At 37.4% G+C, this 19,389-nt stretch overlaps 1 pseudogene; it reads right to left on the bottom strand.

Annotated features, from left to right (window-relative positions):
• Positions 1 to 16,874: 16,874 nt before the first annotated feature.
• LOC113613966 (olfactory receptor 10T2-like) lies at positions 16,875 to 17,844 on the bottom strand (annotated as a pseudogene).
• Positions 17,845 to 19,389: the final 1,545 nt, after the last annotated feature.

Consider the following 19,389-nt stretch of genomic DNA (forward strand, 5'->3'; position numbering starts at 1 on the left):
ATCACCTCCCAAAGTTTTCTCTGACCAACGTTATTATTACTATTATTATTAATTGGGATAAGAAAACTTAACATAAGATCTATCTTCTTAGCAAATTTTAAGTATACAATACAGTACTATTACCTGTAAGTACTATGCTGTATAGTATATCTCCAGAACTTATCTTATATAGCTGAAATTTGGTACACTTTAATTAACATTTCTACATTTCCCCCCTCTTCCCCAGACCCTGGCAACCACGCTTGTACTATCTACTTCTATGTGTTTGACTATTTTAGGTTCCAGACACAAGGAGATCATGCAGTATTTATCTTTCTGTATCTAGCTTATTTCACTTAGAATTACATCCTTGAGGTTCAATCATACTGTGGCAAATGGAAGATCTCACTTCTTTTTTAAGGCTGAATAGCACTGTGTTCTATGTTTTTAATCTACATTTTTTTTTGTATCCACATTTTTTAATCCATTTTCTTTGATGTGTACCATTAAGCTGTCCATATCTTGGTCATTGTGAATGGTGCTGTAATGAACATGAGAATGCAGGTATTTCTTTGTGATTCTGATTTCAATTCTTTATAAATGCCAGTAAGTGGGATATCTGGATCACATGGTAGTTTTATTTTTAGTTTTCTGAGGAACTTCCATACTATTTTCCCTAATGGCTGTACTAATTTATATTACCACCAACAGTGTACCAGAGTTCCCCTTTCTCCACATCCTTACCAACACTTGTTATCTTGTCTTTCTGATGATAGTCATTCTAACAGATATAAGGTGAATCTCACTATGGTTTTAATTTTCACATCCCTGATGACTAGCGATGTGAATAGGTTTCATATACCTCTTGGTTATTTGTATGTCCTCGAAATGGGGAAACCATAACCTCTTCTATAAATGACTGTGGGAAAAACTGGATAGCAACGTGCCAAAGAATAAAATTAGACCCTTATGCTACACCATACACAAAGATCATTTCAAAATGGATTAAGATTTAAACATGAGACCTGAAACCATAAAATTCTTAGAAGAAAACATTGGGGGAAAGCTTCTTGACATTTGTCTTGGCAACAAGTATTTAGAAATGCCACCATAAGCACAAGTAATAAAAACAAAAATCAACAAGTGAGATTTCATCAAACTAAAAAGCTTCTGCACAGCAAAGAAACAATCAACAAAATGAAAAGGCAATCTGTGAAATAGGAAACAGATTGGCAAACAATGTATCTGATAAGGAGTTAATATCCAAAATGTATAAGAAACTCATACAACTCAATAGCAAAAACAATAACTTGATTTAAAAATTGGTAAAGAAACTGAGTAGAGATTTTTTTCAAAAAAGAAATACAAATGGCTACTCCCACTACTTATAGTACCTCAATTTTATTTTATTTTTAAAACATTTTTTCTCATTCTCATCCAACTAATTCATCCTGAAATTTCAGGGGGAGCAGATGATCTGTACTAGGTCAGTCAAGACATTGAGTTCTCTCTGTAGTGTTTGGCTATAATGTTTGGTTCACGATGGGCATATGATCCAAGTCTGTTCAATCAGGAACAAGATTCAGTCTCCCATCTTTTGTTTTCACATCCAAAGAAGTGAATTATTTCTTCCTCTGGACTAGATTTTGTGAGCTGATGTTGTCAGAGACAGCCGAGTTTAGGCTAAAAATGAAGCCAAGATTGAATAAGAAGAGCTATGAGATGCATCCAGATGACCAAGGATGACTGAGTTCTACCAAATATGGTGCTAGAACGATTGTACCACTGGACTTTTCAGCTTTCTTAAACCAAGAGATTTATTTTTTGCTAGTTTGCCAGTTTAAGTTAGATTATCTTTTATTTGCAACCCAGAGAATCTTAAATTATAAGATTCTATTGCATTCCATGTTGGATTTGAGATGACTTAAAATATGTACTATTAAGGCAAGCATAAATGTATTATGTAAAAATATAAGAAATTAGAACCATAGTAAAGATATATTAATGTGAATTTGGGAAGGATCTTTATACAGAAATGTACATAGTGAAAAATACATGTATTAAATTTACTCTCAAAATTAAACATCAAAGTTCATACTAGCTAATTCAAGAGACAACATAATCAAGTTCATATTGTTCTCAAATATAAAACATCTGAAGGATGTGATTTCCAGCAGTACTTCCAGTAGAAGTACTGATCATATTAGTTAAACCATAAATCATCATTGGATATCCAAGCAGAATAAAAGAAGATCTATCAAACAATGTGACCATATCACACATCAGTCTTATAGCCTAAGTGGAAAGTGTAGGCTTATTTATCTACTCTCAGTCCACCCAGGTCTCCAGTTTACATGAATCATTCCTCTGGATTAAGATGGACCAGACCTTCCCCAGGTGCAATTCCCACTATGCAACCTCTTCAAGGCCTCAGGAGTTAGGGATGACAAAACAAAACATCCCAGTCCAATTGCTCATGTCTCTTCTCCCTTCCACACCACCAACATGAGTGTGACTCTGAGGCCCTGTCATGTTTACTTCAATTTTTGTTATCTTGCTCCAATGTGCACTTCAAAATCATCTGATATCCCACATCACCCATCTTTCCTTTCCCTCCTCTTCCCAATAGTTTCTTCTTTTAAAGTTATTCTCAGTATTCTTCCACATTTTCACTTTGTCTTCTCTCTGGCAGTCTGAATTTGAGGAGTTTATCTTACTTCTTTGCTCTACAGGCATCTCCCAAGAGAAGCCAATAGGATGAGAGTCAAACATGTTTTCCCTTACTCAGTTGTTCTGCTTCAAAATCCACTAGATTCCTCCTCCTGTGCAGTTAGGAGGATAAGCCACAGCCTGAAAGGGGAATAGTTGTGAAGGAGGGGAGAGGAGGAAACAGGTAGTTCATTCTAAGTGTCAAATCTCTTAAGTTCTGTGTTGTCTCTGGGCCAAGATGGCCCACAGCCAACCAGTGTGTTATTAGGTGGAGGGCAGGTTACAAAAGATAACAGGAAGGAATGTCTAAAACAGCATACAAGTGGATATTGGTATAAACTAATTTCTTATTAGGAATAATAGGAAGTAACTCACATTGAAACAGATTACAGAGGGAAATCAAAATTATTGTAGAAATTTATTTATTCACTCATATTTATTGTACCTAATTTTACTATAAGTGGAACATTAAAAAAAATTTAAATTAAATATATAATTGGTGAATAACACTCTATGACTTACATTATTCTGAACATTCAGGGAATGTAAGGATGAATGAGGTATAGTTCTTGTCCTCATGGTGTTGTAATGTATTCATGGAGTAGGAAACAATTAGGAAATAATAATACTCTGTATATTAAAATACATAATTTATATCCATGTACCTTACATTGTCCACTAATCCTTTTCTGTTGTCTTTTCAATTTAGCCTTTTCAAGTTGATTCTTTCCTAAATTTTAAGCACATTTTATTAAAGGGTAGCATACATCACAGAAATACACATCAAAGTGTATATGTGAATTCACAGAATGGTGTACCCATGTATCCACAACCAGATTTAGAAGTAGATTATTGCCCACCCCCTTGCCTGAGGAACCATTATTCTAACTCCTACCAGCATATATTGACTTCACCATTTAAAAAAATATATGCATGCAATTATATAGTGTGTATTGTTTTTATTTTGGCTTTTTTCATGCAAATTATGTTTGTGAGATTTAGCCATGATATTAATAACAGTGGTAAATTTTTACTGCTGTATAACATTCGATTACATGAATGCACGTCAATTTATTTGTTAGTTGTACTAGTGATGAATATTTAGGTTATTTCCAGGTTAAGCCTATAGTGAAAAGTGCTGTTCAGAACGTAGTTATACTTATCTTTTAGTAACATATGACTCAATCTGGTCTATACTAGCAGTGGAATTGCTGGGTAGTAGATTACTGCTGTAGATTGAATTTTTAGCCACAGCTCTTTATCTCTTTCTATGTCTTCTGCTCTGTGACATTGTAATCACACTAATTAGATACAGAACATCATTCCCGACCCAAGAATTTTGATTTGGTATTGATATTTACTTTAGCCAATGAAATGTGGGCAGAAGGGATAAATCACTAGTTCCAAGTCTTGGCCAAAAGAAGCATTGTTGGTTTTCTGCTATCACCATAAGATAGCTCCCCTTGTCCTTTTAAACGTGGGATGTAGAATAGAAATGCTGGTGCAAATCTGATCCCAACCTATCAAAAGGGGCCAAACACAAGAGACATGCGGCTTGAAGCACAGTATTATGCTGAGCTCAGCTTAGATCAGCCAATCCTAAGGCAACCTGCCCACACAGCAAGAAATATTTTTTTTGAGTGAAGTCAAGGAAGTTGTGCCATGTTACAAAGCTAGTAAGAGAGGCAGAGCTGTGGCTCAAACACAGGGATGCCTGTGTCTAGGGTCAGTGTTTTTAATCTCTATCTTTAAAGATAAAATTATATAACTAGAAGGACCTTCAAGATGGTGGAGGATTAAGACATGAAGATCACCTTCCTCCCCACAAAAACATCAAAAATACATCTACCTGTGGAACAACTCCTGCAAAACACCTACTGAACTCTGGCAGAAGACCTCAGACTTGCCAAGAGGCAAGAAAGTCTCCACATACATGGGTAGGACAACAGTAAAAAGATAAAACAGAGACAAAAGAATAGGAATGGGACCTGCACCTCTGGGAGGTAGCTGTGAAGGAGGAAAAGTTTCCACACACTAGGAGGCCCCTTCACTGGTTGAGGCAAGGGGATGGTCAGGGCAGAAGCATCAGAACCATGGAGGAGAACACAGCAAAAGGCATTTAGAGGGCAAAGTGGAGAGATTCCCACACAGGGGATCAGTGCCTACCAGCACTCACCAGCCTGAAAGGCTTGTCTGCTCACCCGCAGGTTGGGTGGGTGTTGGGTGCTGAGGTTTGGGCTTCGGAGGTCAGATGCCAGGGAGAGGATTGGGGTTGCCTGCATGAACACAGTCTGAAGGTGGCTAGTGTGCCAAAGCTAATGGCGAGGGAGTCGGGGGAAAAGTCTGGAATGACCTAAGAGGCAAGAGACCATTGTTTTGGGGTACACAAGGAGAGGGGATTCAGAGCACCGCCTAAATGAGCTCCAGAGACAGACACAAGCTGCGGCTATCAGTGTGGACACCAGAGACCAGCATGAAACACTAAGGCTGCTGCAGCCACCAAGAATCCTGTGTGCAAGCACAGGTCACTAACCACATCTCCTCTCCCTGGAGCCTGTGCAGCCCACCACTGCTAGGGTCCTGTGATCCAGGGACAACTTCCCTGGGAGAACAAACAGGGTGCCTCAGGCTGTTGCAGTGTCAGGCCGGCCTCTGTCATTGCAAACTTGCCCTGCATTCCATACCCCCCTCACCCCAGCCTGAGTGAGCCAGAGCCCCTAATAAGCTGATACTTTAAACCCATCCTGTCTGGGTGGGGAACAGATGCCCTCAGGTGACCTACATGCAGAGGTGGGGCCAAATCCAGAGCTGAACCCCAGGAGCTGTGAGAACAAAGAAGGGAAAAGGAAATTTCTTCCAGCAGCCTCAGGAGTAGTGGATTAAATCTCCACAATCAACTTGATGTACGCTGCATCTGTGGAATACCTGAATAGACAACGAATCATACCAAAATTGAGGTGGTGGACTTTGGGAGCAACTGTAGACTTGGGGTTTGCTTTCTGCATCTAATTTGTTTCCCGTTGTCTATTTGTGTATTTTTTTTGCGGTACGCAGGCCTCTCACTGCTGTGGCCTCTCCCGTTGTGGAGCACAGGCTCCGGACGCACAGGCTCAGCAGCCATGGCTCACAGGACCAGCTGCTCCGTGGCACGTGGGATCTTCCTGGACTGGGGCACGAACCCATGTCCCCTGCTTCAGCAGGCGGACTCTCAACCACTGCGCCACCAGGGAGGCCCCTGTTTCTGGTTTTATGTTTATCTTAGTTTAGTATTTAGAGCTTATTATCATTGGTAGATTTGTTTATTGATTTGGTTGCTCTCTTCCTTTAAATTTATATATATATATATTTTTTCTTTTTTCCCTTTTGCTGTGTGTATGTGTATGCTACTCTGTGTGATTTTGACTTTATAGCTTTGCTTTTACCATTTGTCCTAGGCTTCTGTCTGTCCATTTCTTTCTTTCTTTTTTTTTAAGTATAATTTTTAGCACTTATTATCATTGGTGGAATTTTTTTTTTTTTTTTTTTTTTTTTGCGGTACGCAGGCCTCTCACTGTTGTGGCCTCTCCCATTGTGGAGTCCAGGCTCCGGACGTGCAGGCTCAGAGGCCATGGCTCACGGGCACAGCCACTCCGTGGCATGTGGGATCTTCCCGGACCGGGGCACAAACCCGTGTCACCTGCATCGGCAGGCGGACTCTCAACCACTGTGCCACCAGGGAAGCCCTGGTGGAATTCTTTATTGGTTAGGTTGCTAGCTTATTTCTGTCTTTCTTTTATACATTTTTTGATTAATTTTTAATTTTTAATAATTTTATTAATTTTTAATTTTAGTAATTTTATTTTATTTATTTTAATTTTTTTCTCCCTTTTCTTCTGAGCCACATGGCTGATGGGGTCTTGGGGTTCTGTCTGGGTGTCAAGCCTGAGCCTCCTGGTTGGAAGAGCTGAGCTCAGGACATTGGACCACCACAGACCTCCCAGGTCGATGTCATATCAGATTGCAAAAGCTCTCCAAGAGATCTCTATCTAAATGCAAAGACCCAGTTCCACTCAAAGACCAGCAAGCTACAGTGCTGGACACCCTATACCAAACAACTAGCAAGACAGAAACACATCACCACTGATTAGCAAAGAGGCTGCCTAAAATCATACTAAGTTCACAGACACCCCAAAACACACCACCGGACAAGATCCTGCCCACCAGAGAGACAAGATGCAGCTTCATCCACCAGAACACAGGCACCAGCTCCCTTGATGAGGAAACCTACACAACCCACTGAAGTAACCTTATCACTGGGGGCAGATGCCAAAAATAATGGGAACTACGAACCTGCAACCTGCAAAAAGGAGACCCCAAACATAGTAAGTTAAGCATAATGGGAAGACTGAGAAATACACAGCAGATGAACGAGCAAGGCAAAAATGCACCAGAACAAACAAATGACAAGGAAATAGGCAGCCTACATGAAAAAGAATTCAGAATAATGATAGTAAAGGTGATCCAAATTCTTGAATATATAATGGAGAAAATAGAAGAAACGTTTAACAAGTAGAAAAACTAAAGAGCAAACAAACAATGATGAAGAACACAATAAATGAAATTAAAAATTATCTAGAAGGAAACAATAGCAGAATAATTGAAGCAGAAGAACGGATAAGTGACTTGGAAGGTAAAATAGTGAAAATAACTATCGCACAGTAGAATAAAGAAAAAAAATGAAAAGAATTGAACACAGTCTCAGAGACCTCTGGAAAAACATTAAACTCACCAACATTCGAAATATAGGGGGCCCAGAAGAAGAAGAGAAAAAGAAAGGGACAGAAAATATTTGAGGAGATTATAGTTGAAAACTTCCTTAATATGGAAAAGGAAATAGTCAATCAAGTCCAGGAGGTGCAGACAGTCCCATACAGGGTAAATCCAAGGAGTAAAACAGCAAGACATGTATTAATCAAACTATCAAAAATTAAATACAAAGAAAAAATATTAAAAGCAGCAGGGAAAAGCAACAAATAACATACAAGGGAATTCCCATAAGGTTAACAGCTGATCTTTCAGGAGAAACTCTGCAAGCCAGAAGGGAGTGTCAGGATATATTTAAAGTGATGAAAGAGAAAAACCTACAACCAAGATTACTCTAACCAGCAAGGATCTCCTTCAGATTTGATGGAGAAATTAAAACCATTACAGAGAAGCAAAAGATTAGAAAATTCAGCACCACCAAAACAGCTTTACAGCAAATGCTAAAGGATATTTTCTAGGCAGAAAACAAAAGAGAAGGAAAAAACCTACAATAACAAACCCAAAACAATTAAGAAAATGGTAACAGGAACATACATATCAAAAATTACCTTAAATGTAAATGGATTAAATTCTCCAACCAAAAGATATAGACTGGCTGAATGGACACAGACACAAGACCCATATATATGCTGTCTACAAGAGGCCAACTTCAGACGTTGGGACACATACAGACTGAAAGTGAGGAGATGGAAAAAGATATTGCATGCAAATGGAAATCTAAAGAAAGCTGGAGTAGCAATTCTCATATCAGACAAAATAGACTTTAAAATAAAGACTACTACAAGAGACAAAGAAGGACACTACATACTGATCAAGAGATCAATCCAAGAAGAAGATATAACAATTGTAAATATTTGTGCACTGAACATAGGAGCACCTCAACATATAAGGCAAATGCTAACAGCCATAAAATGGGAAATTGACAGTAACACAGTAATAGTAAGGGACTTTAACACCCCACTTTCACCAATGGACAGATGATCCAAAGTGAAAATGAAACACAAGCTTTAAATGACACATTAAACAAGATGGACTTAATTGATATTTATAGGAAATTTCATGCAAAAACAACAGAATACAGTTTCTTCGCAAGAGCTCATGGAACATTCTCCAGGATACATCATATACTGGGTCACAAATCAAGCCTTGGTAAATTTAAGATAACTGAAATCATATCAAGTATCTCTTCTGAGCACAACACTATGAGACTAGACATCCATTACAGGAAAAAATCTGTTAAGAACACAAAAAAATGGAGGCTAAACAATACACTACTAAATAACCAAGAGATCACTGAAGAAATCAAAAAGGAAATCAAAAAATACCTAGAAACAAATGACAATGAAAACATGACAACACAAACCCTGTGGGATGCAGCAAAAGCAGTTCTAAGAGAGAAGTTTATAGCAAGAAAATCCTTCCTCAAGAAACAAGAAACATCTCAAATAAACAACCTAACGTGACACCTAAAGCAATTAGAGAAAGAGGAACAAAAAACCCCCAAAATTAGCAGAAGGAAAGAAATCATAAAGATCAGATCAGAAATAAATGAAAAAGAAATCAAGGAAACAATAGTAAAGATCAATAAAACTAAAAGCTGGTTCTTTAAGAAGATAAAATTGATAAACCATTAGCCAGACTCATCAAGAAAAGAAGGGAGAAGACTCAAATCAATAGAATTAGAAATGAAAAAGGAGAAGTAACAACTGACACTGCAGAAATACAAAGAATCATGAGAGATTACTACAAGCAACTATATGCCACTAAAATGGACAACCTGGAAGAAATGGACAAATTCTTAGAAAAACACAACCTACGAGATTGAAGCAGGAAGAAATAGAAAATATAAACAGACCAATCACAAACACTGAAACTGAGACTGTGATTAAAAATCTTCCAACAAACAAAAGTCTAGGACCAGATGGCTTCATAGGCAAATTCTACCAAACATTTAGAGAAGAGTTAACACCTACCATTCTCAAACTCTTCCAAAATATAGCAGAGGGAGGAACTCTCCAAAACTCATTCTATGAGGCCACTATCACCCTGATATCAAAACCAGACAAAGATGTTACCAAACAAGACACCTACCAGCCAATATCACTGATGAACATAGCTATAAAAATCCTCAACAAAGTACTAGCAAACAGAATCCAACAGCACATTCAAAGGATCATACACCATGCTTAAATGGGATTTATCCCAGGAATGCAAGGATTCTTCAAAATATACAAATCAATCAATGTAATAAAACATATTAACAAATTGAAGGAGAAATAACATATGATCATCTCAATAGATGCAGAAAAAACTTTTGACAAAATTTAATACCGATTTATGATAAAAACCCTCCAGAAAGCAGGCATAGAGGGAACTTATCTCAACATAATAAAGGCCATATATGACAAACCCACAGGCAACATTGTTCTCAATCATGAAAACCTGAAAGCATTTCCTGTAACATCAGAAACAGACAAGGGTGTCCACGCTCACCATTATTATTCAACATAGTTTTGGAAGTTTCAGCCACTGCAATCAGAGAAGAAAAAGAAATAAAAGGAATCCAAATGAGAAAAGAAGTAAAGCTGTCACTGTTTGCAGAAGATGACATGATACTATACATAGAGAATCCTAAAGATGCTACCAGAAAACTACTAGACCTAATCAGTGAATTTGGTAAAGTATCAGGGTACAAAATTAATGCACAGAAATCTCTAGCATTCCTATACACTAATGATGAAAAATCTGAAAGAGAAATTAAGGAAACTCTCCCATTTACCATTACAACAAATAGAATAAAATACCTAGGAATAAACCTACCTATGGAGACAAAAGACCTGTATGCAGAAAACTATAAGACACTGATGAAAGAAATTAAAGATGATACAAACAGGTGGAGAGATATACTATGTTCTTGGACTGGAAGAATAAGCATTGTGAAAATGACTATACTACCCAAAGTAATCTACAGATTCAATGCAATCCCTATCAAGCTACCAATGACATTTTTCACAGAACTAGAACAAAAAAATTTCAGAATTTGTAGAGAAACACAAAAGACCCCGACTCACCAAAGCAATCTTTAGAAAGAAATACAGAGGTGGAGGAATCAGGCTCCCTGACTTCAGACTATACTACAAAGGTACAGTAATCAAGATAGTATTGTACTGGCACAAAAGCAGAAATATAGATCAGTAGAACAGAATAGAAAGCCCAGAGATAAACCCATGCACATATGTTCACCTTACCTTTGATAAAGAAGGCAAGAATATAAAATGGAGAAAAGACAACCTGTGCAATAAATAATGCTGGGAAAACCAGACAGCTACATGTAAAAGAATGTAATTAGAACACTCCCTAACACCATACACAAAAATAAACTCAAAATGGATTAAAGATCTAAATATAAGGCCAGAGACTATAAAACTCTTAGAGGAAAACATAGGAAGAACACTCTATGACATACATCACAGCAAGATCCTTTTTGACCCACCTCCTAGAGAAATGGAAATAAAAACAAAAATAAACAAATGGGACCTAATGAAACTTAACCCCTTTTGCACTGCAAAGGAAACCATAAAGTAGGCGAAAAGACAGCCCTAAGAATGGGAGAATGTCTTTGCAAACGAAGCAACTGACAAACGAGTAATCTCCAAAATATACAGGCAGCTCATGCAGCTCAATATCAAAAAAACAAACAACCCAATCCAAAAATGGGCAGAAAATCTAAATAGATATTTTCTCCAAAGAAGATATACAGACTGCCAACAAACACATGAATGAATTCTCAATATCATTAATCATTAGAGAAATGCAAATCAAAACTACAATCATATATCATCTCACACCAGTCAGAATGGCCGTCATCAAAAAATCTACAAACAATAAATGCTGGAGAGGGTGTGGAGAAAAGGGAACACTCTTGCACTGCTGGTAGGAATGTGAACTGGTACAGCCACTATGGAAAACATTGTGGAGGTTCCTTAAAAAGCTAAAAATAGAACTACCATATAACCCAGCAGTCCCACTACTGGGCATATACCCTGAGAATACCATAATTCAAAAAGAGCCATGTACCACAATGTTCATTGCAGCTCTATTTATAATAACCAGGACATGGAATCAACCTAAGTGTCCATCGACAGATGAATGGATAAAGAAGTGTGGCACATGTATACAATGGAATATTACTCAGCCATACAAAGCAATGAAATTGAGTTACTTGTAATGAGGTAGATGGACCTAGAGAGTGTCATACAGAGTGAATTAATCAGAAAGAGAAAAACAAATACCATTTGCTAACACATATATATGGAATTAAAAAGAATGGTTCTGAAGAACCTAGGGGCAGGACAGAAATAAAAAGATGCAGATGTAGAGAATGCACTTGAGGATACGGGGAATGGGAAGTGTAAGCTGGGATGAAGTGAGAGAGTTGCATGAACATATATACACTACCAAATGTAAAATGGATAGCTAGGGCTTCCCTGGTGGTGCAGTGGTTGAGAGTCCGCCTGCCGATGCAGGGGACACGGGTTCGTGCCCCAGTCCAGGAAGATCCCACATGCCGTGGAGTGGCTAGTCCTGTGAGCCATGGCTGCTGAGCCTGCGCATCCGGAGCCTGTGCTCTGCAACGAGAGAGGCCACAACAGTGAGAGGCCCGTGTACTGCAAAAAAGAAGAAAAACAATAAAATAAAATAAAATTGATAGCTAGTGGGAAGCAGCTGCATAGAGCAGGAAGATCAGCTTGGTGCTTTGTGTCGACTTCGATGGGTGGGATAGGGAGGGTGGGAGGGACACGCACCAGAGTGGAGATATGCGGATATATGTACATTTATAGCTGATTCACTTTGTTATACAGCAGCAACTAAGACAACATTGTAAATCAATTATACTCCAATAAGGATGTTAAAAATATATATATATATAATTTTATTGTAGTTAAAACAAAACACTTTATATAAAATTTACATTTCACCACTTAAGTGTACAGTTCAGTAGTGTTGAGTATATTCATGTTATAAACAGATCTCCAGAACTGTTTCATCTTGCAAATCTGAAACTCCATAAACAACAATATCCCTTTTCCTAAGTGAAATAAGCCAGTCACAAAAAGACAAGCAAGACTCCTACATACTGTGCTTTGAAGTGTTTCGTTACACAGCAAATATCAAATGAGAATATGCATATATTCCATATGCTAGACTCTGCCAAACAGGTTTTCAAAGTGGTTGGACCAGTTTATACTCCGGCCAGTATTGTATGCGACTTCCCCGGTTTCTCCACATTTGCAACATTGGGTGAGAGTCAAATATGCTCTCCTTTTCTCAGTTATTCTTCCTCCACATCCTCTAGATTTTTCCTCTTGGTCCGTTAGGAAGATAAACCTCAGCCTGAAATAATATTGCAACTCATTTTCATTTGCGACATCCTGGTATGTGTGGGTAATCACACTTGCATTTTCATGATACTAATGAAATTGAACAACTTTTCACAAGTTTATCATCCAATTGGATTTCCTCCTTTTTGAGAGTTCAATATTTTGCACCCTAAAAATGGGGGAATATCTCTGTTCCTTATTGATTAACAGAAAATTACAAACATTCTATAAATCGTTATTTAATTAGTCATGTGCATTTCAAATATCCTGGCTCTGAAAATTGCATTTCACTCTCTTAAGGTGTCATTTGATAAACAAGTATTCTTAATTTTAATGAAGTGTAATTTATCAATCTTATGCTTTCTGAGTAATGCTTTGGTATGCTGTTTAAATAATTTTTGCCTCCACAAGATCATAATTTTTTAAACTATTCTAAAAAGTTTATTGCTTACCCTTAAACATTTAGTTCTAATATCCACGTAGAATTGATTTTTGTATATGGTATGAGATAAAGGTAAAGATTAATTGTTTTGTCTTGTGGATATCCATTTGTCCTTGTACTATTTTTTATAAAGATCATTTTTTATACCAGATGTGGGAGGATGCACTTGAACTTCAGTGTCACATTTGTCATGATCAGATGAATATATATGCATTGGTTTATTTCTGAATTATCTTTTTTGTTGCATTGCTCAAGGTATGTATACTTGCACCGATACTGTACTCTCTTTTTCATATGAATTTCTTATATATTTTATATTGGGAACTATAATTCATCTAGGTTTGTGCTTCTTCAAGATTACTTGGCCTTTCTTGTTCTTTTGTACTTCCATACTTCATATTCCTAGACATAGAGATTTTCTTTTCTGCTGAAACTCAGAAATATAATTTATTTTTATATTATTGACTTTATCAGGTGATTTAATAAATGCATTTCATTTATTAATTCTTACTTATCTTTATATTTTTATGAAATTTCTATGTTCCTAATATTTTCTTTTTTATTAAAGCATAGTTTATATACAATATTATATTAGTTTCAGGTATACAACATTTATATACCTTATGATTCAACATTTATATGCTTTATGAATTGATCACCACATTAGGTCTAGTAACCAACTGTCATCATACAAAATTATTATAATACTATTGACTATATTCCCTCTGCTGTGCATTACAGCCTCATGACTTATTTATTTTATATTTGGAAGTTTGTACGTCTAAATCCCATTCACCTATTTTGCCCAACCCCTCACTTCCTCCTTTCTAGTAACTACTAGTTTGTTCTCTATATATGACTGTTTCTATTTGGTTATGTTTGTTCATTTTTTTTTTATATTCTACAAATAAATGAAATCAGACCATATTTGTCTTTCTCTAGCTGACTTATTTCACTTACTGTAACACCCTGTAGGTCCACCCATGTGGTTGCAAATAGCAAGATTTCATTCTTTTTTATGGCTGAGTAATATTCAGTTGTATATATATGCATATACATTAAGTCTTCTTTACCCATTCGTCTATCAATGGACATTTAGGTTGCTTCCATATCCCAGATATTATAAACAAAGCTGCAATGAACATAGGGGTGCATATATCCATTCAAAGTAGTGTTTTTATTTTCTTCAGTTAAATACCCAGGAGTGGAATTGATGGATCATATGGTAGTTTTATTTTTAATTTTTTGAGGAATCTCTGTACTGTTTTCCATAGGGGTTGTGTCAATTTACATTCCCACCAGTAGTGTATTAGGGCTTCTTTTCTTCTTCACACCCTCACCAACACTTGTTATTTTTTTTTGTCTTTCTTTCTTTTCTTTTCTTTTTTTTAAATAATAGCAATGCTGACAGGCATGAAGTGGTATGTTATTTTGGTCTTAATTTGCATTTCCCTGTTGACTAGTGATGTTGAACATCTTGTCATGCACCTGTTAGCCATCTGTTTGTCTTCTTTGGGAAAATGTCTATTCAGATCCTCTGTTCACTTTTTAATGGGTTGCTTTGCTTTTTGATGTTGAGTTGCATGAGTTCTTTTTTTAAATTTTAGATACTAACCCCTTTTTGGATATATCATTTCCACATATCTTCTCCCATTTCGTTGATGCTCTTTTCATTTTGTTGATAACTTGTTTGTTTTTGTTTTATGCTGTGCAAAACTTTTTAGTTTGATGTAGTTCCATTTGTTTATAATCACTTTTGTTCCCTTTGTTTGATGAGACATGTCCAAAAAATATTAATAGACCAATGCCAAAGAGAGTAATGCCTATAATTTCTTCTAGAAGTTTCATGGTTTCAGGTCATACATCTAAGATTTTGTTCCATTTTGAGTTTATTTTTGTGTACAGTGTGAGAAAGTAGTCATTTGATTCTTTTGCATGTAGCAGTCCAGTGTTTCCAACACTATTTACTGAAGAGGCTGTCTTTTTCCCACTACATATTCTTACCTCATTTTTCATAGATTAATTGCCCATATAAATATGTGTTCATTTCTGGGACCTCTATTATGTTCCATTGATCTATGAGTCTGTTTCTGTTCCAATGCCATAATATTTTGACTACTGTAGCTTTGTAGTATAGTTTGAAATCAGGACGTGTGATACATTCTGCTTTGTTCTCCTTCCTCAAGATTGTTTTGGCTATTCAGGGTCTTTTGTGTTTCCATAAAATTTTTACAGTTATTTGTTCTAGTTCTGTGAAAAATACCATTGGTTCTGTGAAAAATGCCATTGATAGGGATTGCATTAATCTGTAGATTGTGTGGAGAAGTATGGTCATTTTAACAATATTAATTCTTCCAATTCATGAGTATGGTGTAACTTTCTATCTATTTGTGTGATCTTCAATTTCTTTCAACATTGTCTTATAGATTGCTGAGTACAGGTCTTTTACCCCCTTAGTTAGATTTATTCCTGGATATTTTATTCTTTTAGATATAATTGTAAACATGATGCCTCTGGCTGCAGGGCCTAGGAACCAGAGCTGGTGCCCCTTACAGGTGGGTGAAGCTGATCCTGGGGCTAGTGATTGCCCACTGGTGGGAGGATCTGTGTTTCAGGGTCTCTGTCTGAGGGCCCTGGGCATCCTTAAGTTGATGTCAGACTCACTGGTAGGTGAGACTGGGTCCTGGGTCCTCTGGTGGTCAGGACAGGGTCCCTTAGGACCCAGCATGCTGGTGCATGGACCTGTGTCCCTTCCTGGCTAGCTGATTGGCCTGTGACTTCACAGTACAGTCTTGTGGGTGACCAAGTCCTGGTGCTGATAAGCTAGAGGGAGGATTCTAAAATGGCACTTGCCAGCATGAGTGTCCTCATGGTACAATGAGCTCCCATAAATGGCTTCTGCTAGTTACTCTGTCCCCAGGGTGAGCACTAGCTGCCTCCTCCCTCTCCAGGAGACTCTCCAAGATCAGCAGGTGGGTCTGACCCAGGGTCATTTCAAATTACTGCCTCCTCCTGGGTCCTGGAGTATGTGGGATTTTGTGTGTGCTCTTTAAGAGTGAAATCTCTCCTTTGTATAGCCCTCTGGCTCTCCCAAAAGTAAGCCCTTCTGGTTTTCAAAGCCAAACCTTCTTGGGTGACATTTTTTCCAGGTGCAGAGATTCTCCATAAGAATTGCAATTATCCTCTGTTTGTGGATTGTCCACTCAGGGCTATGGGTTGTTACTATACTCCATCTCTGCCCCTCCTATCCTTCTTGTTACGGGTCGTTCTTTATATCTTTAGTTGTAGAAGATCTTTTCTGCTAGCCTTCCAGTATTTCTAATCAATAGTTTGTCTGTAAATAGTTGTAATTTTGGTGTGTCTGTGGGAGGAGTTGAGCTCAGAGTCTCCTTAATCCACTATCTTGGCACTCCAGTCAGAAGGACTTTACAATAAAAAAAGATTAAGGTGACTTGAAGGCTTTACTTCTATTTTTTGATTAAAAAATCAATTTGTTTATAGAATTGAAGTTTTATCTAGGACACTTTCCTGAATATAACCTCCCTGACATATTGACTCACTCATATAGTTTTGGTAAATAAATATCTACTGAGAACCTTTCTCAGAGCCGTCTTCACTTCTTTATTCCTCAGTGTGCAGACAAGGGGGTTGAATAGTGAGGTGATCACTGTATAGGTCACTGCCACAAGTTGGTCCTTATAGGAGGAGAAAAGGGATGTAGGCCTCAAGTACAAAAAGGAAGCAAAGCCATAATGGAAAATAACCGCAGTGATGTGGGAGACACAGGTGGCAAAGACCTTATGCTGTCCCTCCACTGAAGACATCTTGAGGATGGTGGAAACAATGAAGACATAGGAGATGAAGATCAACACTAAGGGAACCAGCAATACCAGAATGTTGAGGAAGAAGATAACCATCTCCTTCTGGTTGGTGTCTGTGCAGCCCAGTTTTATGACGGGGGAAATGTCACAGAAAAAGTGGTTGATTCAGTTGGAGGCAGAGAAGGGTACACTAAACACCAGGACGTTGGCAACCACAGAGATCAGGAAACCACAGAAGCCTGAGGCTAAAGCCAACTGTATGCAGGTGGCTCAGCTGACAATGAGTGTATAGTTGAAAGGGTTGCAGATGGCAACATAGCAATCATAGCTCATCACAGCAATTAGGAAACAGTTGGTTCAAGCCAAGCCCACAGAGAAATAGAGCTGGGAAACATACCCAGAGAAACAAATAGTCAGACTTGTGGAAAGCCCTTGGTCAGCATTTTGGTACAATGACAAAGGTATAGCAGATTTCAAAGCAGGAGAGACCAAAGAGAAAGAAGTACCTAGAGGTGTGCAAAGCCCAATTCAGATGAATGACAGTCATGATAGTTGCATTGGCCATCAGAATGGTCAGGTAGCCCAGGAGGAAAATAAAGAAGAGAAAGATTTGCAGATGTCCCAGTTTTGAGAATCCTATAATGTTGGACTCAGTGATCGTATTCTGGTTCTGTCTCTCCAATAGGCACTTGTATTCTGACTCAGACATCCTAACATTCAGAACAGAAAGAGTTTGACAAAGGTGAAATGTTCCCATGGAAACCACAAATATGTTTCTGTACAAAGCTAATAATACTGGTATGAAAAAATGAGTAACAAGTTAAGCACATTGATCATGGAATGAGGGGAAAGCAGGAGGCATGAGGAGTAGTGATGTAAGTAATATCCCAATTCAATGATCTCTGAAGAAATTTATTTTTGTAAGTTGTTTTCATTCTTTGTATTCTTATTTGCACAGAAGATTCATATAAAGTTCATTAAATCAGTAAGTGATTTCAAGCTCATCTCATCCAATCCTGCCATTTTATGGAAGAAGAAACTGAAGCTTAAAAAAATTAAACCATTTGCTTAATTGACCTGAGTTCACCTAAACTTAACAGGAGTAAAATGATGAACTTAGAGAAGAAATCAATCAAATATAGACTAGAAAAAGAACATAAAAAATCAATAAAACTGGGCTTCCCTGGTGGCGCAGTGGTTGAGAGTCCGCCTGCTGATGCAGGGGACATGGGTTCGTGCCCCGGTCCGGGAAGATCCCACATGCCGTGGAGCGGCTGTGCCTGTGAACCATGGCCGCTGAGCCTGCACGTCCGGAGCCTGTGCTCCGCAACGGGAGAGGCCACAGCAGTGAGAGGCCCGCGTACCGCAAAAAAAAAAAAAAAAATCAATAAAACTAAAAGCTGTTTTTTTGAAAAAATAAACAAAATTGACAAAGTCTTAGCTAAACTAAGTAGAATGAAAGAGAAGACTGAAATAAATAAAATAAAAAATGAGAGAGAAGATATTATAATGTATGCCTCAGAATTTAAAAAGGGACATAAATGAATATTATCAACGATTGTGCACCTATAAATTGGATAATTTAGAAGAAATGAACAAATTTCTAGAAACATTAATCTGCCAAAACTGTATCAAGAAGAAATAGAAAGCTTAAACAGACAATTAACAGATAAAGAGATTTATCAGTAATCAAAAATCTCCCAAAAAAGAACAGTCCAGGACCACATGGTTTCATGGGTGAATTCTACCAAACATGCAAAGAGTTAATACCAGTCCTTATTAAACTCTTCCAAAAAATCAAAGAAGAAAGAACACTTTCAAACTCAAATTATGAGGCTAACATCACCCTAATACCAAGGCCATATTAAGACACAACAGAAAAACTACAGGCCAACATCCCTGATGAACATAGATGCAAAAATCCTCAACAAAATACTAGGAAATTATTGATAAATATAAGAGAACGTTAAATTTATTACATATTATTCTCTAGATGCAAGGATGGTTGAAGATATACAAATCAATCAATGTACTATACCACATTAATAAAATAAAATAAAATGCATGATAAAATCTATAGATGTAGAAAAAGTATTTGACAAAATTCAACATCCAGTAATGATTAAAACTCTCTCCAAAGAACTTACCTTAACACAGTAAAGTTTATACATGAAAAGCCAAGAGCTAAAGCATAATCAGTAGGAGAAAATGGAAAGTTTTTCTCTAAAATTGGTTACAGTAGGGAGGGTTCCCA

Source organism: Aethalodelphis obliquidens, unplaced genomic scaffold, assembly GCF_003676395.1.
Source record: "Aethalodelphis obliquidens isolate GAN/ISIS:26980383/991018 unplaced genomic scaffold, ASM367639v1 scaffold90, whole genome shotgun sequence".
Lineage (NCBI taxonomy): Eukaryota > Metazoa > Chordata > Mammalia > Artiodactyla > Delphinidae > Aethalodelphis > Aethalodelphis obliquidens.